At 48.6% G+C, this 24,161-nt stretch overlaps 1 pseudogene; it reads left to right on the top strand.

Annotated features, from left to right (window-relative positions):
• The first annotated feature begins 7,292 nt into the window (after nucleotides 1–7,292).
• Nucleotides 7,293–7,411, top strand: LOC129627440 (uncharacterized; annotated as a pseudogene).
• The last annotated feature ends 16,750 nt before the right edge of the window (nucleotides 7,412–24,161 follow it).

Below are 24,161 nucleotides of genomic sequence, written 5' to 3'. Positions count from 1 at the left end.
CTCAAGTGGATCAGTTGTTTGGAGTTACATTTTCATAAAGATCATCCATTCGTCTTCCCAGATAGTTGCGAATATCTGGTAATAACTGATATTTTTCAATATCCCCATCTCTGTGTTTGCTTATAGTGTTTAACAGCCTTCCATAGAGACCTCAGCTCTGCCTTCATGTGTAAATTAAGCAGAAACCATAATCCATGACCTTCAGCCATGAACTACAGAGTTTAATGCCAGATATTTTGGGTGAGGAATTTTTAAAAAAGATGCTTACAATATATGCCATTCTTATCTCTCCTGTTAATAAATACAAGTACCAGGAAATAAAGAGGCCAGAATATATTGCTTCATTTCACAGAGACATCATTCATACAAATCTCTCTCTCTCGGAATGAGGCTTAAAATAAGACATTATTCTGCCTGCCTCATTCAGTCTGGATTCATGAGCAGTTCAGGTTGTGGGGTGGTGGTTGCTTTTCGCTAGTAAATCACACTGTATGAGAAAACTCATATATTGAGTTTAATTCCTATTATGTGGGGATTTCTTATGTTATGTCAGTTCAGTTCAGTTCAGTCGCTCAGTCGTGTCCGACTCTTCGTGACCCCATGAATCGCAGCACGCCAGGCCTCCCTCTCCATCACCAACTCCTGGACTTCACTCAGACTCACGTCCATCGAGTCAGTGATGCCATCCAGCCATCTCATCCTCTGTCGTCCCCTTCTCCTCTTGCCCCCAATCCCTCCCAGCATCAGGGTCTTTTCCAAAGAGTCAACTCTTTGCATGAGGTGGCCAAAGTACTGGAGTTTCAGCTTCAGCATCATTCCTTCCAAAGAAATCCCAGGGCTGATCTCCTTCAGAATGGACTGGTTGCATCTCCTTGCAGTCCAAGGGACTCTCAGGAGTCTTCTCCAACACCACAGTTCAAAAGCATCAGTTCTTCGGTGCTCAGCCTTCTTCATGGTCCAACTCTCACATCCATACATGACTACAGGAAAAACCATAGCCTTGACTAGACGGACCTTTGTTGGCAAAGTAATGTCTCTGCTTTTGAATATGCTATCTAGGTTGTTCATAACTTTTCTTCCAAGGAGTAAGCGTCTTTTAATTTCATGGCCGCAGTCACCATCTGCAGTGATTTTGGAGCCCCCCAAAATAAAGTCTGATACTGTTTCCACTATTTCCCCATCTAGTTCCCATGAAGCGATGGGGCCAGATGCCGTGATCTTCGTTTTCTGCGTGTCGAGCTTTAAGCCAAGTTTTTCACTCTCCACTTTCACTTTCATCAAGAGGCTTTTGAGTTCCTCTTCACTTTCTGCCATAAGGGTGGTGTCATCTGCATATCTGAGGTTATTGATATTATCCCGGCAATCTTGATTCCAGCTTGTGTTTCTTCCAGTCCAGCGTTTCTCATGATGTATTCTGCATAGAAATTAAATAAGCAGGGTGACAATATACAGCCTTGACGTACTCCTTTTCCTATTTGGACCCAGTCTGTTTTCCCATGTCCAGTTCTAACTGTTGCTTCCTGACCTGCATACAGATTTCTCAAGAGGCAGGTCAGGTGTTCTGGTATTCCCATCTCTTTCAGAATTTTATACAGTTTATTGTGATCCATGCAGTCAAAGGCTTTGGCATCGTCAATAAAGCAGAAATAGATGTTTTTCTGGAACTCTCTTGCTTTTTCCATGATCCAGCAGATGTTGGCAATTTGATCTCTGGTTCCTCTGCCTTTTCTAAAACCAGCTTGAACATCTGGAAGTTCACGGTTCGTGTATCGCTGAAGCCTGGCTTGGAGAATTTTGAGCATTACTTTACTAGCATGTGAGATGAGTGCAATTGTGCGGTAGTCTGAGCATTCTTTGGCATTGCTTTCTTTGGGATTGGAATGAAAACTGACCTTTTCCAGTCCTGTGGCCACTGCTGCGTTTTCCAAATTTGCTGGCATATTGAGTGCAGCACTTTCACAGCATCATCTTTCAGGATTTGAAACAGCTCCTCTGGAATTCCATCACCTCCACTAGCTTTGTTCGTAGTGATGCTTTCTAAGGCCCACTTGACTTCACATTCCAGCATGTCTGGCTCTAGGTCAGTGATCACACCGTCGTGATTATCTGGGTCGTGAAGATCTTTTCTGCACAGTTCTTCTGTGTATTCTTGCCCCCTCTTCTTAATATCTGCTGCTTCTGTTAGGTCCATACCATTTCTGTCCTTTATCGAGCCCATCTTTGCATGAAATGTCCCCTTGGTATCTCTAATTTTCTTGAAGAGATCTCTAGTCTTTCCCATTCTGTTGTTTTCCTCTATTTCTTTGCATTGATCGCTGAGGAAGGCTTGCTTATCTCTCCTTGCTGTTCTTTGGAACTCTGCATTCAGATGCTTATATCTTTCCTTATCTCCTTTGCTTTTCACTTCTCTTCTTTTTCCAGCTAAGTCATACAGTGACTCACTTAGTGGCTCAGTCACACACTTGATAATGTAAGGAACAACACTTCTTGAAACAGGCAATATAGAAAACGATAGCAGTAATAGTAGAATCATAAGTAAGAAGTTAGGTCAAGAACTTCTAGTAGGTGTAGCCCAGTGACATCTCCATGTCATCTGACTTAGTTTGCTAAATGACTATAGCTTGCTGTTGATATCCTGGTTGTAGATCCTGAGCATCTGATCTTGATTCAAAGACTGGTTATTGAGATAAGCTTTAGAAACAAACTCAGAATGTCCTTTTTAACAACTTAATTAAACCTCTTAGCAATGTAACATAACCACAAGGAACTATCTCAGGAGTGCGTCTTAGTAAATACAGACCTTAACTTAAAAAACTGGAACTTAATATTCAGTGAAACATAATAGATGCCATAGGCCTGACATCAGTTAGGTGGATTTTTCTTTTAGAGCTCCCCAGTATACGTTGAGATTTCTGTATATGTCGGGAGACAGTCTTTTTATTTACCTGAGAAGGCTGTTCAGAACCCAAGTGTCTCCAGCTTCTGGAGGGATGAGGCAGAGAGAAAAAAGGTATAATTTTACCCGTAGGAGTAAATCACTAGATTGTTTTAAATGACCAGTAACTCGAGGAGAAGTGCTTCTTTATATCTGAAAACACAGAGTAAAAATCAACAATATGTCAGACAAAAAGTCGTGAAAATTGCGGTCATATTTAGCAGTCTACTCCATCCCATGCAATTGATCCCTTTGTTCTGCTGTCCTTGCCCAATGGCCAAGGACATCAGTGAAAGCAGTAGTCTCGAAGAAACTCATGAAGCTTTTGTGAATGTCTGTATGACCTGTCCAGCAAAGTGGGTGCCCTGATCACTGGAGATTGTGGAAAGCACCTTTTAACCATTTTTTCTATTCTGAGATATTAATTCTGAAGCCAGGAAAGGCATTATCAAATAAAAATGAGGTTTGTCAGGGAGCCAGGAAAAGCCAAGTGGCCACGTTGGACCTCTCATAGCCCCAACTCTTTGGTTTATGGCCATTTTTAATCCATTTTAAATTCCCTGAAGAGGCGTTAACTTTTGTAGAAGCAGAATGAGCTTTGTTCATATGTGCTGTAGTCTGTTATCAAAAGCCACATTCCAAGAAAACTTTGTTCTTTTAATCAGTGAGAGAAAACCAAATTCCAGTTTGGTAACAGCTTATATTCACTGTGAAACAATAGTTATTCACTTAGTCATAGTCACAATAAGACTTCAAAGGCAGTTTAATGTCTTAACAAACTTGTAGCATGCACAAAACTCTTCTTTCACTTGCAACACACCTTTTTGCACTTTCTGTATTCGTCACTTCATTTGTCCACTTAGAGGACAGCCACCTGTACGTTTAGACTTACTTTGCTTTTCCTTAATAGAATGTAATTCCATTCCTTATTACTTTTTATTAAAAACACACATCTTACTTTTCTTCAGAAACCATGACTTGTACTTTACATCATCATTCTGTCGATTGGTAAGGATAAATCACCCAAAGTTATATCATTTATAAAAGTATCTGCACAATGTCTTTGTTAATTAGATCAATAAACAAACATCAGTATCATGTATCAATACAATAATGATTATTTCCCAGTTCACACAAGCCTCGAATTCATTTACTTTAATTTCCTTGAATTTAGAATTGTTTGATTTGTAAGCACTTACTTCTCTTTAGGCCAATTAATTAGAGCTCATTGAACCACTTAGCCTTTAGCAATTTTTTCCAAGGATGGAGACATACACCGAGACACACACAAATCTGGACAGACAGAAACCTCACAGTTTTCCACCTGAAATTTAAATTGTCTCTTTGTCCCTTTTATTTTCTTGGCTTGAGTTCCAGCTCATGGCTGGAGTCCCGGATCGAGTGGGCTGTGTATCTCAAGGACATGATAAGAGTTAACTCAGGTTTTTCCCCAGGCATGTTTCTGTTTCTCAGGCAGGATCAGAGCTCCCCAAAAGAGTATTTTCACAAGTCAAACTTTTAGTAATTACATGTGCAAAAGGAACCAGTTTTGCAATTTCAAAAAGATTCCATTTTACCTAGTTTTCTCCGGAGTCTAAAGAATACACATGGCCATTCAGGGTTCAAAATGTCATTTCTCCTTCATGTAGTCATAGCTTCATAGCTAAAATTTAAACCAGAGAGTGCTCAAATTGGCTCTGATGACAGGGGTAGACTGATCGAGAAGATGTCCCAGCAGGGATTATCTCTCTGGGCAGGTGAGGTCGTCTCTTAAAGCAAAGAAACCCCATATATAAGGGATTTTTAGGCCTTGAGGATCAAAATTATCCCAGTTTTTCAAGATATTATTCAAGGGGGGGTGGTGGTTCTGGACTGTTAGGCCCCATCTGTAAGAGAGAAAAAAGCAGTGCCCAGTGCCATGGCTTTTTTCTACCAGAGGTGTCTGCCCCTGCTCTAGACGGGGTTGGAGACTGATTTTCCACCTAAGCTTCCTTCCCTGGCCAGAGCTAACCTGTCTCTTACAGGTGAAGGTGTCCTACTCCCACCCCCCCTCATTCTACCACCCAGGCATGGTGGAGATGCACCAGGGTTAGACCTGATGGCATCCCAGATTGATGTCCAGTTCCTCACCATTAAAACCTTGGTTTGATTTCCCTTTTATTCCGGCACCACCTGGGGTGGAACAGAGTAGTTTTCCGGATGCTCGCCGAGCCAAGACCACTAGGGGAAGCACCCAACTTCTGTGTACCTGCGCACATTCCTCATAACAGTATAGGTGGCAAGTCAAAAAGGGATGAACAGAAAACCCAAGACATCCTCCTGAGAGTGGCCACACGAGTCTATTTAATAACAAAGGAGGCGATGGAGGGCCCGCCTGCGAGGAAAAACTAATCCTTCATATGCATGGAGTGCCAACATCATCCTTTTGATTCCTGTCCCTCAGACTGTACAAAAAGAATACCTAAGGAGTTGAGACAAGAGCCACTGGAGGGCTTCGTCTGCTCTGCTAAGAGCTAGCGCTACTAAGGGAAGAAGCCCAATGCGCTTTCAATCTGCCCAAATCTGGGGTGTCCCAATCTGTGTCCTCAGGAATCTCATGCTCACCAGCAATGCCTCAATCCATATAGTCCAGAGGCATAGCCACGACAAGAACTTGCCTGTGTGTCTGTGGGGTCAGGATGGTGATTTCCAGTCTGAGAGATGTCCCTGGAGCTAGAGCTCCAGCTCGCTCCCTAAAGTGCTCCTGTCTGCAGTGTCCTGTAAAACTTGGAATGGGGGCCTTGCTAGAAAAGCACAATAACAGCATGGATTGCAAGTCCCTTGAAAGTCTACAATCCGGCACACGAGGTTAATAACTTTAATTCCCCAAGCAGATATGAAATGGTCAGAGGGACCAGGAAAAGCTGACTGGGGAAAAGAAGTTCAGTCCACATGCTTCTGATTTAGTAAAGTAGCTGCTGCTGCTGCTGCTGCTGCTGCTAAGTTGCTTCAGTCGTGTCCGACTCTGTGAGACCCCAGAGTTGGCAGCCCACCAGGCTCCCCCGCCCCTGGGATTCTCCAGGCAAGAGTACTGTAGTGGATTGCCCTTTCCTTCTCCAATGCAGGAAAGTGAAAAGGGAAAGTGAAGTCACTCAGTCGTGTCCAACTCTTAGCGACCCCATGGACTGCAGCCTACCAGGCTCCTCCGCCCATGGGATTTTCCAGGCAAGAGTACTGGAGTGGGGTGCCATTGCCTTCTCCATAGTAAAGTAGAGACCACAGTAAACGAGCAAAAGAATCTCAACTCCGAGTGTTCTTACCTTGTCTTGAAGATCTTGGACAAGCCCCCAAGATGATAACCTAGCAGTCAACGGTGACCGATGCCACTGGATTCATGGTGTCTGAAGAAGAAGATATTACTCTGGGGCCAAAGACAGTCTCAGTCATTCAGAGCTTTGTGTATATTTTATTTAAAGTGAAGGTGACAGAAAAAGCTTCTGACACAGACATCAGAAGGGGCTCACTAATTTAAGTGGGGCCATATATACGTCTCAACTAGCCTCTGAGAATAGACAAAAAACATCTCAAGGATGTGAGCGTTTTGCCCAGACCCTTTCCTATAGCATACATCCAAAGCTCAAAAAGAGGAATGTCCTTGAACCTGAGATACTGCTCCCTACAATGCCTACTTGTCTTAGGCCAAAGAATGTGAAAAAGCAAGCAAGCTTGCCTCCTCCTTAAAGGGGCTTTAGGCTTGGACTCTTTATCAACCTGCTGGGACAGGTAAGTATACAGTTAAAATCAGAAAACTCTAATGTGGTAATGGTGGTGAGTAAAGCATTTGTATAACATACCACTGATAACTCATATAAGTATATCACTTATAAATTCAGTATGAAGGTCAAAAGATAAAATATCAAAGTAATGATAACTACAAAATGAAATAATGGAACCATGTTTGAAGAATTAGATGACAGTATGATACTAAGTCAACAAACAGAGAGACCCAATGAAGAGCTACAAATTATTTTTTTTAAAGGAAACTAACATAAATTCTGGATTTGAAAACGAAAATAATTGAAATGAAAAATTGATAGGTTCAATAGCACATATGAGATGCTGGCAGAAATAATCCATAAACTTGAAGATGAATTCATAGAAATCAATGTAAAAATAAAGAGAAAAAAATGTTGAGGGAAAATGATCTAAGGCATCCATTCATTACACCATCGAGTATGGAAGGAGAGAGACTCTCAGAAAGCAGGGAGAGAAAGGGGAAGGAGTAAAATTACTTGTAGTCGGAATGGCTGACCGGCAGGTCAGAGCGAAAGGGAGGCGCAGCGCAGGGCTCTTAGGGCGCCGGGCGGCAGCGGCCTCCGTCTAAGGCCATAGCACCCTGAACGCGCCCTGTCTCGTCTGATCTCGGAAGCTCAGTAGGGTCGGGCCTGGTTCTTACTTGGATGGGAGACCGCCTGGGAATACCGGGTGCTGTAGGCTCTTTGCCTTCCCTCTCCTTTAGCCCCCGCCCCCACGTCCCAACTCTTGGGCTCCCGGACCCCAACCCCTCCTGGGGGTGGGTGGCCAGGGCACCGACTCCCGCTGCAGACCTGGGGTGCCTCCGCGCGGCCCGCGAGCCCCTCTGCATTTGGCTTCCAGGAAACCAGAGGACCGTCCCGCGGGTCTCCGTCTGGGGCTCCCTTGGCGTGCCTCAGGCAATCCCCGGGGGGCTGCACCAGCTCCAGCCCCAGCCCCAGCCCCAGCCCCAGCCCTACCCCCAGCCCCAGCCCCACCCCCACCCCCCCATCCTTGCAGGCGAACGCCCGAGCTCGCGCGCATCTGCGTGCACACACAGATATATGTGCACAGATGGTGCATGTATCTTGTTCAGTTATACTTTTGGTGGATATGTGCCTGGGAGTGGGACTGCTGAATCATATGGTACTTTTAGGTTTAGATCCTTCAGGAACCTCCATACTCTTTTCCATAGTGGCTCTACCAACTCACATTCCTACTAACGGTGGAGGCGAGTTCCCTTTTCTCCACATCCTCTCCAGCATTTGTTATCTACAGACTTTTCCATGAGGACCATTCTGACTAATGTGACGTGGTACCTCGTTGTAGTTTGGAGTTGAGTCTGTCCAATCATGAGTGATGTGGAGCAAGATGACCTTTTTAAAATGCAGATGCAATTCTATCACCTCCCTGCTCCAACTGCTCTTGTATTTTCCCATCATAGTGAAGATATGACCAAATCCCTTCATTGCTTGGTCCCCACTTTCTTCTCTGATTTCTTTTCACTGGAATGCCTTCTGCACTCTTTTGGTTCCATCCCATAGGGCATTTTTTCATTTCTTTTCCTTGTCACGTAGCCTTCCAAGATGCTATTTTACCTGCCTGAAATTCTTCCTGCATCTCAACCCTGGTTTACGTTGGTTCAACCTATGGATCTCAACTCAATTATTAGTCTGAAAAGCCTTCTCTGACACCCAGTTTTTGGTGAGGGAAGAGGCCCCTATAGAAGTTCTCAAAGGATCTGCCTGTTATTTATCATTAGATTAGTCTCAGGGAAAGAAGGAACTGTGTGTCTTCTCTCAGGATTCTATTTCCAGAAACATATTACATGCCTACTAGCTCATAGTAGGTGCTCAATATTTATTCAGTGTGTGAAAGACAGAAAAGTTCTGTGAAGCCTCAACTTTTCACTTGGCTCAGCACTTTTGATCTCTTTGTATCTTTGTCCATCCAGTTCTTTTCTTTCTTCTGTTGATGTGCACACTATATTCAAGGCATGATCTAAGGCATGAAGACATATCAATAAATATAGGTTCTTGCTTTCCAGGAACTCGTACATCAGATTTCTATAATTCAGGGTTTTTTTCTTTAATGCTCTAGAACAATGTGAACTTTTAGTATTATCCATTTTCATTTCAAAGAAAGATCATTTTACTTACATAGCAAAGGTGGAGACCTTCCAACTTTCAGTCCAATACTTATACCTTTACCATTTCAGGCAAGTCTTGTGGTTCCTTCTGGAGGTGTGCGGCTCTTCCAGAAATGTGAAGATCTTCCATAGTCCTCAGACTTTGGTGTGATTTGAAATCATCAAGAAAGTTTCCAGGTATAGGTTCCAGACCACCACCTCAAAGAGTCAGTAGCGAATGGAGTGGATTCCAGGAACATGCATTGTTAACCAGCATCACTGGTGATTCTGTTGCTACAGACTCAATGCAGTGGGCAGGGCCTGGACTGCCCACTGGGTCTGATGTGGAATGGAAAGAAGGGCTTCCCCCCTCCACTGTTTCTAGCCTTGTGACTAGAAACGGTCCCCAAACAAAAATCAGACAAACAAGATAATCCCAGATGGTAGTCCATGAGATGAAGGAACTAAGCAGCTGGTTGAGATGGAGCCAAGGGGAAAGGTTGCTCTTTTTTTCTCCACCTCTACTCCTTTCTTCCTTGATGCCTTAGTGATTCATCGTGGAGATTTGAAATAAAGTTCACAAGAGTCATATTTGTCGAATAAAGATTTTGCATTGAACCAACTCTAAAAAATGAAGAAAGTTTCACCTGCCACATGTTTCTTTTAAAAAGTCAATTGCTTTTCAACTCTGGGGTTTCTCCATTGCCTTGTTCAAGTAGCCTTAATCGGAAAAATAAAATATAACTAAATAAAGATTTAAATATACCAACAAAGGAAAGCTTCCGTTTCTTAAATCATCTTTCCACTTAGTAGAACACTAGCTCTTTTCTTTGTGTTTTGACTAGGCAATTAGTTGTATCGTGGCTCAGATGGGAAGGCATCCGCCTGCAGGAGACTCAGGTTTGATCCCTGGGTCGGGAAGATCCCCTGGAGAAAGAAATGGCAACCCACTCCAGTATTCTTGACTGGGAAATGCCACGGACAGAGGAGCCTGACGGGCCACAGTCCATGGGTAGCATAAAAGTTGGGCACAACTGAGCAACTAAGAGCAGAAGTATTTCCAAGGGCCACATTCAAGAGATTTGGAACTCTTGCTTGACTCCCTCATGTTGACCATGTTGACTAGGCAGCAGATAGCAGCTGATTCATCTGTACAATTAAAAAAGAATGTGTCATTCTGTTCTATACTTTTCTGTACTGTAGGCAGAGACTGTACAGAGCAGATGTCTGGACTTGTACAGGACTTTCGGTCCTTTAGAGGATTACAGTGGCACCATCAATGCTTGCCAGAGGTGGCAGGAAGGCGGCCCTGGAAGTTTGAGTCCAGACATGTCCAGTGTTTTAGACTCATATATCAGATGAGTCAGAGTGCATTTACCCTTCACTATGTCTCCATAGAAAGTTGCTTTGGGTTTGGAGGTACACACACACACACACACACACCCTGCCGCCGAGACAGGTCAAGAGCTAGAAACCACAGGTAAGGGAGACGGAGAAAGAGGGAGAGAGAGACAGCAAGAGGACACGCAAGCTTCCCAACCCCCGGCCTCCACACCCTCCCCCTCCACTCTGGGTATCCACCCGGCCCCAAGTCGACCCGACCCCACCCTCACCCACCGACACACTCACACACACTCTCACACACTCACCCTCTGGCCTGGGGGTGGGGGCTGGGTCTCGCCTTAGGTAGCCAGGCCGAAGGGGACCTTTGAGACCTCGGCTTCGAGGAAGTCTTGGGGTCCCCACGGGTGACCGCCAGCCCCAGGGCACCGCGTCCAGCCGGGGCCCGGCCCAAGGCTGACGCCCCCTCCCTTGGGGAAGCTGCTTCTTCCGTGTGGCCTTCCTCTGAGGTGCGTCACGGGCTGTGCCAGTGTGTCTGTCTCAGATCTGATGCCATCCTCTCTCCCCTGTCTGTCTCCTGTTTGCTGTCTCTCTGTCACTCGCTCTGTGTCTCCATCTGTCTCTGCTTCCCTGTGTGTGTGTGTGTGTGTGTGTGTGTGTGTGTGTGTGCACGCGCGCACATGCGTCTGTCTGTCTGTCTGTATCTCCCTCTCGCAGTCTTGGAGTCTGTCTCTGAACTTTCATCTCTTTCTGCCTCTGTCTCTCCTGACACCCGGCGGCCCGTCCGTTCCTCTGGCCCCAGCCTCTCACAGGTGCTATGGCTCTGGCTGACGAGCTTGCGACGGCGGGCTGTCGACTGTCTGTGTGTCTGTCCGTGTGACTGCCTGTCGCTCGTTTGCTCTCTCAGGAAGGTTGTGTGCTTGTCCGGAGGCGTGGGGGAAAGTGGGGGGGGGGGGCCTCGGTAGGGCGAAGGGGCGGGACTGAGGCGCTCGGGAGGACTGCGCCTCCGTGGCTCCCGGTGGGTTTGGGCACCGGGCAGGTGTCCGGCAGGATGGGCGCTCAGGGCCCTGGCTGGGCTGCGCCTAGGCCCACAGGAGGCTCAGAGGCCCGCGGGCCGCGGGGGAGCGGGTGGCGGCGGGTCCGAAAGCCAGACACCTCTGGGCCGCACGGCCCTGAGCAGCGAACGGGATCCGGGGAGGCCCGGTTCGCCGAGCGCAGCCGGGCCTGGAGAGGCCTGGGGTGGGAGGGCACCGAGACCTCCGCGCCCCTCAGCCCACCCCCCAGGCCCCGCACGCACGCACGCACGCACGCCCGGCATGCCGCTGGGGGTCCTGGAAGCCCTCCGGGCTGCCGAACCTGGCCAGGCGTTTGCTGGCCACGGGGCGGCGGTGTTCGGGGGCGTGGCGGCATTGGCCGGCCGGAGTCTGGTCGCGGGTCCTTCGGCTCAAGTACAGCGCGCGCCCCCGGGGAGAGGTGCGGCCGGCTGGCCCGACCGGCAGGTCAGAGCGAAAGGGAGGCGCAGCGCAGGGCTCTTAGGGCGCCCGGCGGCAGCCGCCTCCGTCTACGGCCATACCACCCTGAACGCGCCTGATCTCGTCTGATCTCGAGGGCTCACATTCGATGGTGGGCTTGTCATCTCGTACCTCTTTCTCGTAAAGCTGGCAGCTGAGGGAATGAGGGAAGTGTAAAATTGAATAACAATAGACTATGTGGAATCTGTGAATCTGGACCTCTGTGAATCCCTAGGTCTAAGGAGAGACTGGCAGCTGCCGATGTGGAGTATCTGTCCCCATGACCACGTTTACGTTATCAAATGTGCCATTGACCGCCCTCCCCCCACCCCGAGGGGCAGGGACCCCCACGTGGCAGCCTCCAGGCTCGCTCTCTCCAGCTCATCCACCCTCTAGAAGTTTCCCCAGACCCTCAGTAGGAGTGGGCACTGCTGCGGGTGTGCGTTGTGTGTCCTCGTGCCCCATGTGACGTTGCACGACTAACCGCACTCTGTGTTTGCACCCTTCCTCCCGCGCTCATGGGACCAGGCAGCGTGGCGGGAACGCAGGGGCTGGATTCTGCTCCAGTCAGGACTTGCTCCTGATGTGCTTCGGGGTGAGTACAGGCCGGCCTGGTCCTGCGGGGGCACGGAGCCCACGCCCCAGGGAGTGGAGGGTCAGCGGGTCTCCGGAGGTTAGCCTGGGAGAACCCTCACAGCAGAGAACGTGACCTTGGTGCCCCACTGCCGCCGGAGTGGTCAGAGCATGGCCAAGGCCCCTCGCATAGGGACGCGTGGGTATCCCTCCCACAGTGGCAGTGCTGCCGGCCACGCCCTGCGTGCACGTTCTCGGAGGGAACAGGGCCCAGACCGTCAGGGTTCACGAGGCTGCCCTGCCCTGGACCTCTCCGTGCAGAGGCCAGCATTTCACACGGAGGTGCACCGGCATCTGGGGCTCGGCGGCCACTAAGGGGCCACCCTCCCTTGCAGGTGCTGCTCTGGGTGGTCCTCTGGTGGGTCCGGCCCTGGGGCCCAGCCCTGCTCGAGCAACTCTGAGGGCAGGAGGCTGTCTGCTCTGTCCTGTTCACATCTCAGCTAGAAAGCTGGATTGGGCTTTTGAGGGTTTTTTTTTACCAGCAGCTTTTAGCTGTATGTCAGAATCAAGTCAGCCACAGAGTTCTCTCCTTGATCTGCTTGGTCCTCCATGTTTCTCTGAATTCTCAAAGCAGCTGAAGCCCCAAATGGGGTAGGGGGTGGGGGTGTCAGGAGGGGCAGGGGCTGGGGCACCAGCTGCCAACCCAGGACTGACTTTTCTGTGTGTTTGTTTCCAGTTTACCTGCACGAATTCTCCAGATGTTTATACAGCATCCAGTATACAGCAAAGACTACATTTTGAACTCGATGTCATCTTTACTCTGTTAATACTTGTTACATGGATCCGAAGATATTACAGGGTTTTTAATTAGTGAAAAATTCATGAAGACCATAGAGAAAAAATATTTTAGAATTTAATGTTTCTGATATTTATGTAAACTTATGACTTCATTTATAGAATTACTTCCTTTTTCTTGTATATTCAGGCTATGAATATCCTTTCAGATCCATTCATGTTCTGATACCTGGTTTCAGTCTTTCAAATGAATGTACTGTAGTGCTTGTCTGTATAAATCCTATGAACAAACACAGGGCTTTTGTAAATGATGCATTTATTGTCATTATTCTTGTTTTTCAATGTTAAACCATGAGAGAAGGGGTTTTCCTGAGATTGTAAAATCATCATGACACGGTGTGCATTATTATCCTTCCAGAATGTAACCAAGCTCTCCAACAATCACTCTGAAATAAGCAAACTTAATTTCAACCAATTGTTGGTGGATGTTAACGACTGGCCTAAACTGTACTTTTTCTAGCAAGAAATGGTTTTTGTCCACAGCGTGAAGTGATTTAAAGGTACTGGGTGTTAAATGTGAGCTTCTAATGCAATTTGGGCTGAAAGGATGCCTAGAAGACGACTATGAAGATCTCTCCTGTAACCTAGTCTCTGTGGACCCGGATCCCTCCTCTCCCGTGAGACTCTTTGGGGACCAATTGCGATGCCCTGCACCTGCTGCAGAGCCATCGAGCTGGACAGTGAAGGTGCCACTTCCCAGACAGACAGGGTAGTGCAGCTCTGACAAAGGCCTTATTTTTATGTAAATCATCTTTTTACATGTTTGTAAACATGTGTAAAGAATGGACCTAGGCGTACATTTTTAGATTGTGATGACATAGCCATTCTGGATTGTATAAATAGCAAATGTAATCTTTACTTTTTCAGCAGCACATTAAAAAAGCCAGCAAGAGATGCGTTCAGGTCACAGTGTGATATTTATTATGCAGCTGGTATCTTGGTAGACAGAGACAGCATGTCTCTTTACATGTGGGTTCCGCCTTTAATTTACTTGTACAATTCATTGTTATCATTCTATTTTCCTATTAATCTTTTGTGAACTTCCCGAATATGTGACAAAGTATGTACAGTCTACTTTTGAACTATTTTTATCACAGTATTATTTATTGCTTTCTTTCAATCAAGTACTGAAGCAAAATTTCCCAGGGCCAATAAAGAGTGCCGAGGGTAAGCTGTACTCTCACTGAGAACAGACCAGAGCTGGTAATGGGAGCCCGTGTCATCCCACGGACATTCTCTTAAGAGAAACGGACGGATGCAATGGAAAGGCCAGAAGGCGGAAGCATAGGTGTCCCTAGAGGGCGCCCGACGGTGTGTTCATTCCCTTGGCTCCGGAGACAAGAGGCTCCATCACTTCAGCATCTGCGGGGACAGGGCCCCTCTGCTGCTGAGGCGTGGGCAGCGGGCCGAGGGTGGGAACAAAGTGCAGGTGTCGAGGCTCGCCATCGGTCACAGGGCGGGGTGTCCGAGGGCAATCTTGACGGGGACCCGAATGATGCACCCTAGTCCAGCATCAGGTCCTCCCTCAGCATCAGACCCTAGGTCCAGCATCAGACCCCAGGTCCAGCATCAGATCCCAGTCCAGCGTCACGGCCCTAGTCCAGCATCAGGCCCTCCCCCACCCTCAGACCCTCCCCCCACCTCCGACCCTTCCCCAGTATCAGGCCCCCCACCTCCAGTATGAGGTGTGGCAGCCCTAACTTGTCTGGTACTCCTGAGCACACTCAGGCAGCCCCAGAGCAGCAGGACAATAGCTCTGGCAGGAGGTGCATCTTTAGGAATCACCTGCGGAGCAGCAGCAGCTGGCGTTTGTTTCAGGTCAAGGAGAGACAAAGAAAAGGCACTTGTGCAGGAGGCAGTGGACGTTGTGTGCACGTTCCCCAGCTCTGCTTCCTCCCCGTAGGGGCTTTGCTCTCCTGCTCTCTCACAGGCCCCAGGGTGGTGTCCTTCCAGATTCACGGTCTCCTTGATATCTCAAGCCCAAGTCCTGAGTTGCGTCCCAGTCCGGTGTGGCAGAGGGCTGGGAACACCCAAGCTCAAGGGCTGAAAGGATCCCAGGGGGACAGCCGGGCCCCAGCAAGTAGCAGGGCAGGGCATGAGGGTGGCCGCCCACAGAGGGCCCCAGAGCAGCACTGGAAGGAGAGCGGTGATGCCTGAGCTCACTCGGGGACGCTGCCCGGCCTGGCACTCAGAGAGGTTACTGCCAGCAGCTCTGGGGATGCAGGAAGCCCAGTGAGTGACACCACGCCACCCAGGCCATGTGGTGGGCACTGCTGACCATGGCCTCGGTTTTCATTCCGGTTCCAGCTGTCCCTCCAAGGGCTGACGGGCTCCTCTTCCGAATGGCACAGATATTTCCTCTATGTGGGTGAACGCATCCCTTGTTTCTGTTGGCGCTGTTGTCGCTCATCGTGTGTTTTCCTCTTTACAACCTGTGCTTGCTGCTCTTCCAGTTTAACTTAGGAGCGGCCCTTATGTTCTGCGTTTCTAGTTGTCAGCATTCACTGGGGCTTTCCAGGTGGCGCTAGGGGTAAAGATCCTGCCTGCCAATGCAATAGATAACGAGAGATGTGGGTTCGATCCCTGGGTTGAGAAGATGCCCTGGAAGAGAGCATGGCAACCCACTCCAGTCTTCTTGCCTGGAGAATCCCATGGACAGAGGAGCTAGCGGGCTACAGTCCCTGGGGTCGCAGAGTCAGACACGACTGAAGCAGGTTAGCACACACTCAGGTTTTAGTTCAGTCGCTCAGTTGTGTCCGACTCTTGCCACTCCTTGGATTGCAGCACTCCAGGCTTTCCTGTCCTTCACTATCTCCTGGAGTTTGCTCCAACTCATGTCCATTGAACCATCATGCCATAGAGCCATCTCATTCCTGTTTCATCCACGAGAGAGGTGGCTGGGGCTCGGCAAAGTGCCTGGTCCCACTGGGTGGGTGTGAACCTGCCCTCACCGCTCACTAACCACGTGACTGTCACTGTGTCCTCCTCTGTGAATCGGGAGGGGGCAGCACCTGCTTGCTAAGGCGCACACAGCATCTGGTACATAATCAATGCACCATCCATCTATGCATTGTATTTACTAATAATAGGGATAGCATTTAATAATCTGCTCCTTTTTCTCTCTTGTCACTTAGCTGTGCTCCAGACCACATCTGCTTTACTTACCCCTGTACATCCCACACCCAGCACAAACAAGACTCAACAAATTTGTGGCTGAAGAGGCAGGAACATATGCTGTCTGTCCTCAAGGAGAGGAAGCTGAGTGATATGGGGGCCTGATGATAACCCTGTGTGATGAGGGGACCCCAGGAGGACCTGTGTGGCTGTGGGGTGGGGTGGGGGCATGGGCAGAACCCCTGATGAGCTCCTGGGGATGGGGAAGGTGGCAGGAAGGAGGGCGGGCTGTTCCTTGTGGGGTGTCCACAGATTGTACCTCACCCCTCACTGAGGACCACTTAGGCCGTTTCCAAACACATGTCACTGTTAGGATGAAACAATCATTGCCCAGCTCCTACTCAATCAATTGCGTAGAATATGTTTCTAGCACTGGAGTACAATCATCTGCTTTATTCATTCCATGCTCCATTCATCCACCCATCCAGCCAGCCATCTGTTCATCCATCCACCACTCACTAATCCATCCATCCATCCACCCAACCATCCACTCATTAACTCAGCCGATCATCTCAGACCCATTGAGAAGACAGACGCCTCCTCCACTCCTGCTCCCAGGAGGACCCCCAGCGTGATTGACAGGAGCCTCGTGGGGACGACGGGGGAGACACAGAAGGGAGATGCCTGCAGGCCCTCCTCCCTCTGAACGGTGAAGCACCCACCTGGTCCTAACGCCTCCTTGCTGGGGTGTTCAGGCCGGCCCTTTTCCTTCTTGCGAAACAAGCGGCTGATGGAGGACTTGATGCCCTTCTTCTCTGGGGCTTTGTGCAGCGAGCCCTGGCTGCTGGTGCTGCTGCTGGGGTTGTTCCCGGGGCTGTCCTGAGAGCCTGTGGAGCTTCGGGGAGAGAAAACGACCTTTAACTGGCACCCTTGTGCAAACACACACCCCTCCACAAGAGCTACTGATAGAAACGGGCACCCAGCAACACCTGCGCCTCAACCTCGAAGCTGACAGTTGGAGTCTCCTTCACCAACCACACTCCACACAAGCAATGCAGGCTCCCGGCGTCAGACAACTGCACTGGGAAGCTGAGATTCTCTGCCTCGAGCTCTCCCGCGAGGAGGGCTTGACTCCAGGCCAGCTGGTGCAGAGGGCGCTCTGACCCTCCCTTAGGGTCGCTGCTCGGCAGGTGACGACGCTCCAGGAGAAGACGAGCTCCCCTGCTCTGGGTAGATCCCCCCGCCTCCCACAGGGTAACCATCCCCGGCCGTGGCAGGAGAGCGACGGTCACCGTGCAGGGCCGCTGGTCAGGTGACCACATGTGCCCTCCATCGAGTGCTGCCTGGCTCAGGACGGGAGCTCAGCAAGTGGTGGTCTGAATGAGGACAGTGTCAGTCACAGGAGGGGACAGGGTCTCCTGAGAGGAGACCCCTGCAGGAAAGGGAGGGACCCTCAAGAGCGAACCCGAGAGGCACGGGGCCGTCACCGTCAGGAACGTGCCCCAGGCCGGGCAGACCTCTACCAAGAGCGGGAAGAAAGCTCCCACAGGAGTCAATCTGTAGAGATGGACGTTTTCTAAAATCACTGAGGTCACTGAGCTCTTCTTCCCCAGCACCTGAAGTTCACCACTAAACACAGGCACCGAACTCAGTGGTATTCCTTTAAAATCATCCTTGCAACTCTTTCAAGACAAGAGGCGCAGGGCTCCTGAAACTGACGACGCACACACAGGCCGCTTACTTGTGGGCGTCCCTGAGGTCCTCGTGGGTGGCTGTGCGCAGCGCCCCCGTGTGCAGGCGGCCCAGCCGAAGGGACCGCGGCCAGGCGAGGGTCGAGGGTTCACATCTGATGGCGGTCTTGTCATCTTCTACCTCTTCCCGTAAAGCTGGCAGCTGAGGGAGTGAGCTAAGTGTCAAATTGGCTAACAATAGACTGTTCTGAAAAAGGCAATCACACAGGCTTTACATTATAACCAGAAACTTATTTGAAAATCTATTGGCTATGCTTTCCCCCAAGTACAAAAAAACCCTTGTTATAGCTTAATGCCATCTTAAAGGACTGTCTTGTTCAAAAAAAGTGGGGCTATGGGGCAGCGAGAGCATCTGACTGAGTGCAGAGACCCCGGACGGGAGCCTCCCTGCAGTCGGCCTCGGCCCTCCCTGGAATCCAGCGACCAGATGGCCCTGTAGGGCAGGACAGCAGAGCGATGCTGGCACCGTGGATCCTGCACGGCATGAACTGCCCTGATGACAGGACTGTGCTCATCGCCAGATGCTGCTCAGAAGCACCACAGCTAGAGTACGAAACCTCTCAGCAAAGCCGTCCAGACCTTTCTGTTTGAAGGAGAAAAAGACACAGCTTGTGCCACCATCCAAGATCATTTGTAGTGATGATGCAGGTTACTGGAACCCATGACAACAAGGGAAACACAGAAAAGGTACCTAACCCCTCCACGCGAACACCATGTGCCTGGATCGTATTTCTCGGTAACATACAGACTGGGGACTACCCACTGAAGTACTTACACGCCGTTCGAGTGTCATTTGCTCACAGTGGTTTCCATAAGGCACCCCCAGGTCTTCACTAACAGATGATCTTGTATCACCCTAGAGCGGTGGGAGGTTCAAAAGGGAGGAGATATATGGATACCTATGGCTGATTCATGTTGAGGTTTGACAGAAAAGAAAATTCTGTAAAGCAATTATCTTTCAATTAAAAAATAAACTAATTAAAAAAAAAAAAAAGAAGATGATCTCTCTTGGACTCCCAGCGTTTCCGCTGGTCCTGGGTGTGAGGAAAGGAAGACAGTGTGGGAACAGATTAACCCTGCAGGGTCCAAACAGGTCTCACTGATACATTTTGGTGTGTGGCTAAACCTGGGGAGGTTTTAGGAAACATGCATGGCATGTATTGTTATAAACAATGAGTGCGTTGTGTTAACCAACTAACCTGTGCCTTTTTGGTGGGATTCTGTAAAGAATACTGATCCCGTGCAGCCCCAGAGGAGCTTGGTGACAACAAAGTAACTTAGTGCAAAATACAGCTGAACTCATTTAACAGCAGCTGGATAAACTTGGCTCCCTCCCCTGAGCTCTAACAAGAACCCTCAGACAACAGAAGGCTACAAAGGCTAGAAATTTTCCACATGGAACTGAACAGGGATCAATCTCAAATTCAAGTTAAAATAAGCATTTATAAAAATCAGAAAACAACAACCAACAGAGCAGGGAAGTGACACACCTGGGTTGACTATGGACTCAGTGGAGACAAACACCTGCCTCGGAGTCAGGGCCCAGGCCAGCCCCTTCCCCCGGGCCTCCTCCTGAGGAAGGCCTCTGGGTCTGCAGCCTGGCTGCCCTCCCCCAGGATGGGAGCTGCCCCACTGGTGCCACATGTGGCTAGGAAGGGCAGTGCCGTGTCCTCGCTGAACAGGAGGGCAAAGCAGGCCACAGAGCGGGCGAGCGGCACGCCCAGGTCACCAACCCCAGGGGGACGGCGCTGCTCTGCTGTGCCCAGCAGAAGGGCTCCCGGGCACTGAGCCGCCTGAACTGGAGCACGGCCACCCCAGTCCTGCGGGAAGGCCCAGGAGTGCTCGGCCAGCGGGCTGGGAGCAGGAGAGGGACAAGGAAGGCCAGCCCTTGGGGCACTGGACTCCAACAACAGGGGCTCATCCAAGTGACCCGAGGGGAGAGGCAGAGAGCTCCCTCCTGATGCTCCCTCCATCAGGGATGCCGTGATGGACACGAGAGCCTCTGGAGGAAAGCGGGCTGGACAGCACCACGGTTAAGTGTCCAGGCTCTGATCAGACCAGTCTGCACACGCTGCTGGGTGTGAGAGCCTGGGCAGGGTGCCCGGCCTCGCTAAGCCTCAGTGTCTATGTCTGCTGAACGGGGATAGCAGTAGACTGGACCTCACCTGGGGATGAGATGACAGACTCGGAAAGCACGTGCCCGGCACACAGAGTCTCCTGCACACTGCTACCCACCATCATTAAATTGGCTTCCCGCAAATCTAACATCTATGGCTCTGATTCAGTCATTTCTTATATGAAAACACTAAGCGGAAATTCCATGGTGGTCCAAAGGTTAAGACTTGGCACTTTCACTGCCGGGACACTGGTCTGATCCCTGGTTGGGGAACTAAGATCCCATAAGCTGTGCAGCACGGCCAAAAACATAAGTACAGAAATTTTTAAAAATAATAAATAATACTATGTCTATTATAAACAAGCATGAGATGACCAGAAGGCCAACAAGTGGGAGAAAGGCACACTGTTACAATTGTCCCAACGAATGACCAATTTCCAACAGAACCATCAGCACATTTTAAGTGGTGGGTGAGTTTCATCACTTCCATTAAACCGTCAATTATTCACCAGGACATAACCACACAGTGTTCATTCACGTTAAACGATAAGGACTCTTCAATACTTCACAGAGAAACAAAGGCCTGCTAAATTACTCAATAGTTTACCTTTCGACGCTGCTTCCTTAAATCACTAGGCTGATAGGTGCATGCAAAGAAATGAAGAGAAACCAGATTTATTGCGACTTGGAAGCTAAAATTTCAAGAATCCCTAGAGGCAAATACAGTAAAGCAAAAATGATGGCAAACATGTAAGTGACATGAAGATTTAGAGAAATGTGACTGGAAACAGAACATTTTTTTGACCACAGAAGTTAAATAAGCTATTCGAGATTTACTAGAGAAACACTAAAAATTATTACTCAGGAAGATACCATTCTATTACAACATCATGATTTATTAAAGCACAGCATTCTGTACAACAAAGGGCCTTAACAGGTGTCTATTCTCAGCCAAATCTCTCTATAAGTTAGCTTCTCTTAATCAAAAACATGTTACACTTTAAATTAGTAATTTAACTGATGAGGAAGTTACCATAATACCTAGTTTAACATTGAACAAATCTAACCACCTCTTGGACATTCATGTAAAATCCTGACATAGAATTTGATTTAAAACTTCTCAAAATAAATTCATTAAAGCAAGTTCCCTGTGAAAATATGTAAGAATGAAAGCTAGCACAATAGCAGGTGCAGTCTTTACATTTTATTAACCATAGAAGATACTTTTTTAACGAGTCTAATAGAGACATTAACTGTGCAAAAGCTGATGAGATTTACAGTCTTAAATACAAGCACCAACACAGAAAGGATATTGTGTCAGTTCAGTTCAGTTCAGTCGCTCAGTCGTGTCCGACTCTTTGTGACCCCATGAATCGCAGCATGCCAGGACCCCCTGTCCATCACCAACTCTTGGCGTTCACCCAAACTCATGTCCATTGAGTTGGTGATGCCATCCAGCCATCTCATCCTCTGTCGTCCCCTTCTCCTCCTGCCCCCAATTCCTCCCAGCATCAGAGTCTTTTCCAATAAGTCAACTCTTCACTTGAGGTGGCCAAAGTGCTGGAGTTTCAGCTTTAGCATCGGTCCTTCCAATCAACACCCAGGACTGATCTCCTTTAGAATGGACTGGTTGCATCTCCTTGCGGTCCAAGGGACTCACTCTCAAGAGTCTTCTCCAACACCACAGCTCAAAAGCATCAATCCTTTGATGCTCAGCTTTCTTCACAGTCCAACTTTCATATCCATACATGACAACTGGAAGAACCATAGCCTTGACTAGATGGACCTTTGTTGGCAAAGTAATGTCTCTGCTTTTGAATACGCTATCTACGTTGGTCATAACTTTGCTTCCAAGGAGTAAGCGCCTTTTAAGTTCATGGCTGCAGTCACCATCTGCAGTGATTTTGGAGCCCCCCAAAATAAAGTCTGACACTGTTTCCCCATCTATTTCCTATGAAGTGATGGGACCAGATACCATGATCTTAGTTTTCTGAATGGTGAGCTTTCAGCCAACTTTTTCACTCTCCTCTTTCACTTTCATCAAGAGGCTTTCTAGTTCCTCTCCCTTTCTGCCTTAAGGGTGATGTTATCTGCATATCTAAAACTCTACTAATTCTACGCTTAAGAGGATCATTTCTTTATGTAAGCACAATCTCATTTATGAATTATACATGATATGTAGTTTAGGATCCATCTACATACATTATGCTTATAACTGCGTGCTGCTGCTGCTAAGTCGCTTCAGTCGTGTCCGACTCTGTGCGACCCCATGGACTGCAGCCTACCAGGTTCCTCCGTCCATGGGATTTTCCAGGCAAGAGTACTGGAGTGGGTTGCCATTGCCTTCTCCTGTAACTGCATAGTGATACACCAATTCAACTTACTGCTATGGGGGAAAAACACCATTTAATGAGACATGAAGACAAAGCACAAACCTGACTAAGGGGACACACGCTGTGGACCACAGCACGGCTATGACCAGAGCAAGTGAGGGGACGGGGGAGGGGAGATGGATGGGTAAACTACAGCCTCGGGGGCTGGGGGGGGGGGATCTGGATTCATGACGACTAAGCAGACAACAGGATGAGAGAGGGAATCAAAACCAATGATGAAAGCAGACACACTGTCAGAGAACTCCAACAGCAAGGAAAACATGCAGAACTGTTCTTTTCCAAATATTCGGAAAGAAATCAAGCATGAAACCACAGAGAAATCATCAAAGAATTTTAAATATCAACTAATTAGCCAATGATGCAAATTATAAAAACAGTGTGTCAAAAGACCACAAAATGGACTAGTTACCACTTCACAGGCCGCTAAAATGATTCACGGTTAATTTAATTATAAGCTGACTAACAATGCAGCTAACATGCAATGGGTGGTAACAGAAAAAAGAGACAATACAAGTCCAGTTACAAAGCAGAATGTTGTACACGTGATTTCATGGGGTGAACAGCAATGCACTCACAACACCTAAGCTAAACACGCAAGAAAGCTGGAACATGTGCTTTAGAGCCACACACTCTGTCACCAAAAGCCCTAGGTCGTCATCCCAGTTTTAGACTCGGAAAAGTGAGGCAGCCCGACGTCTTCCCTGGGGCCCTGGGCCCTGGGCTTTTAACCTGGTTTCACACGCAGAGCTGGCCTGAGCGCGTGGCCAGGTCCATCAGTAAGCAGACCAATGTAGATTCTTGGTTTTGTTCCCACCGCATGCCCTGCACCCTGTAGCCAGGCATCCCCAGTGGAAAATCTGCTGCACGGCTTTCCCATGCCATGAGAGCTGCCTATGGTTACTTTCACGAAGCTGTCTGCTCCCTGAGAACAGAAACTTCCCTGCAGCTGCTGTGCCCTGCACAAGGCCAGGCCCAACGTTACAGAGGCAGGCTCTGGCTGAGTTCATGATGACGTGCTAAGTGGTGGTCCAAATATCAAGACTAATTTGTCGCTGTGCCATTGTGGAATGATTAAAGACGAGGCAGTTTAAAAACTTTTAGACCTCTGAGCGTAGCAAATGTACCTGATTTTCTTCTGGGTATAAAGAGAAAAAACAAAAAACAAACAAAAAACAGCATGCTGGGGGAGGGGTGCGGCAGGGAGGAGGCAGTCACATACCAGAGTCATGATGCCCAGCTGGTCTCCCTCCTGCGCCAGGCTCTGCTGCCTCCTTCTGGGCTTGGGCAGGGGCGGGCAGGAGCCAGCATGCGAGGAGGTGGGAAGCAGGTTGAGGGAGCTCACTGATTTAAAACGACGGAGGCTGCCTAAGCTCCCCCTGCCCTCCCTGCTCTCAGTCTCCTCGGCCCGCTGCTCCGTGTTCTCCTCTTCTTCGATCAACCTAAAATAGAATAAAAGGCGTCACCTGCCTCTGTCAGCAGAGGAACCTGTCTGGACAATAAATTTGTGTCATGATTAGCAAATTCCAGAAACAGTTGCTCAATTAACATCTCAGCCAAAAGGTTCTACCTTTCCTCTTTTGAATATTCTCAAACTTAGAATAACTTAGCCTTGAGTCTTACAAACTGGCCCTGACCATCCACGCTTGATTTCACTTATTTACTCTAACATTCTG

The sequence above is a fragment of the Bubalus kerabau genome, chromosome 14 (assembly GCF_029407905.1).
Source record: "Bubalus kerabau isolate K-KA32 ecotype Philippines breed swamp buffalo chromosome 14, PCC_UOA_SB_1v2, whole genome shotgun sequence".
Lineage (NCBI taxonomy): Eukaryota > Metazoa > Chordata > Mammalia > Artiodactyla > Bovidae > Bubalus > Bubalus kerabau.
The sequence above is the reverse complement of the archived record's forward strand: the minus strand, read 5'-3'. Positions and strand labels throughout refer to the sequence as shown.